The following is a 2,198-nucleotide window of genomic DNA, read 5'->3' on the forward strand; positions in this document are numbered from 1 at the left end:
ACTCTTCTTGATTAACTACTAGTAGTCACTGTCCTAATACGGTCTTACACTCCTACTCTTCTTGATTAACTACTAGTAGTCACTGTCCTAATACGGTCTTACACTCCTACTCTTCTTGATTAACTACTAGTAGTCACTGTCCTAATACGGTCTAACACTTCTACTTTTCTTGATTAACTACTAGTGATCACTGTCCTAATACGGTCTAACACTCCTCCTCTTCGTGATTAACTACTAGTGATAGGAGTGTTAGACCGTATTAGGACAGTGACTCTTCTTGATTAACTACTTGTGTCACTGTCCTAATACGGTCTAACACTCCTACTCCTCTTGATAAACTACTAGTCGTCACTGTCCTAATACGGTCTTACACTCCTACTCTTCTTGATTAACTACTAGTAGTCACTGTCCTAATACGGTCTAACACTCTTACTCTTCCTGATAAACTGTTGGTATTTCTGGAAAGCATGATCTCAGTGAAATTCTCAAAAGTTTCTGGTGCACTTCCTCTCAACTATTGTTTAAAAACCTGGGCCAATTTATTAACTATTTGGAATCAGTTGGAAAGATTAACTCGAAAGTAATATATACAGTTAATATGTGGACTCTGCATGGGTCATTTCGAAACGTTAGTATTGTTACATTTAAACTAAGCATGGGTCGTACGCGTTGCTTTCTGACAGAGAACATTATTCTGCAAAAACAACATTCAGGACCTCTTGATATTCATGAGTGTTTAGACACGCAGATACTTCATAGATAGGGCAAGTACTTAATGCACAGAATACAATCTACACATAAAACTTCAATCCGAATCCTTTAGAATTGGCACAGTACGAAAAAATGCTATAAAGTTCACTTTCCTGCTTCAAAAAAAACAACAAAAAACTGTATTCAGCCATCACTTCAAACCAAGTCCCGAAGAATAATGGTCACTGATTTGTTACATACGTAACGCCAATTACCACGAGAATCTTGACGATTAGTCGTGAATTTTGTATAGCAGGTGGAAGCTGTTTCAGTGATTTAGGGTTTGCGTACATAGGCTCTTCCAAAATAACCCACACATCTTCTCATATTAGATGCAGTAAAGTCACTGAATTTGCTGTAAAGATATTTATTGATACTTTTCCATAATTCTAACTAGTGGCCGTTTCTCACTAACTGTTAACACTTGTGAACGACCTGAACGTTATATGCTGTATTATTAATTAAGTTATTGATACCATCGAACGGCTTTGTGATCAAGAGTTACAACTATTTCACGTATTGGCTTTTTTCCATACTGCTACACATTGAACGTTCTCCTTTTTCAAATTCACACGAATCACAACATTTAGGAATCTTATACATACTTCAACACTACTAATCTGCTTATCTTGAATGTGTATGTTTTAGTACTCCGTTTCAGTGAAGAAAATATTACATTGGTATCACTACATGTTCAAGAAATGTCTATATACTTTTGATAGGGCAGCGTATACCGAAAGTACATCAATTTTATCTTTTCAGTATATCTGTTTATTTCTTGCCAAAACGTATGTTCAAACTAGTGTGGTAGAAGTACAACGACCTTTGACAAAATTCAGTGTTACGTTTCTCTTATCAGGTTCAGCGATAGTGAAAAGAGAGTCATTTGAGAAAATTATTTATCAAAGTTTACAGTGGCATGTCATACGTTGGTAATGTTCAAACAATTTTACAGTGTTAATAATAATATGGTAATGAGATACGCTCGAATAATCAAGAGATATAAAAATACACATGTATGAACTTATATTAATACCATCATATTTTTATGCAATTTTTAGTATAGTTCGTTTACTTTTTTTAGAAAACACTTTTCAGGCAATTTTTTAATTTCAAAAAGTGTTTCCATAAACGACTTGTTGCCGAAGATTTAAAACTTAGAGCTGCTGTGTCATTAATAATGGCTGGAGACGGCTTAAATGGGTAATGAAGAAAAACTTTAATATAAGTTTAACATGACAGCAAATGTACAACGTTTCGACAAGGTTTTGTCATCATCTTGCCGAAACGTTGTACATTTGCTGTCATGTTAAACTTATATTAAAGTTTTTCTTCATTACCCATTTAAGCCGTCTCCAGCCATTATTAATCTCAAAGTGGGTTCCTCGTCATCGAATTTAAAATCACCTCTGTGAAGGACCAGACACTGTAGATCCGGCAAATGTAGA

The 2,198-nt window shown here is 35.0% G+C and overlaps 1 protein-coding gene across 4 annotated transcripts in view; it reads left to right on the forward strand.

The window, feature by feature from the left end:
- Positions 1–2,198, forward strand: part of LOC106469123 (myocyte-specific enhancer factor 2C-like) — an 87,343-nt gene that overhangs the window by 47,918 nt on the left and 37,227 nt on the right. The window lies entirely within an intron of this gene.

This window comes from Limulus polyphemus, unplaced genomic scaffold (genome assembly GCF_000517525.1).
Source record: "Limulus polyphemus unplaced genomic scaffold, Limulus_polyphemus-2.1.2 Scaffold3317, whole genome shotgun sequence".
NCBI lineage: Eukaryota > Metazoa > Arthropoda > Merostomata > Xiphosura > Limulidae > Limulus > Limulus polyphemus.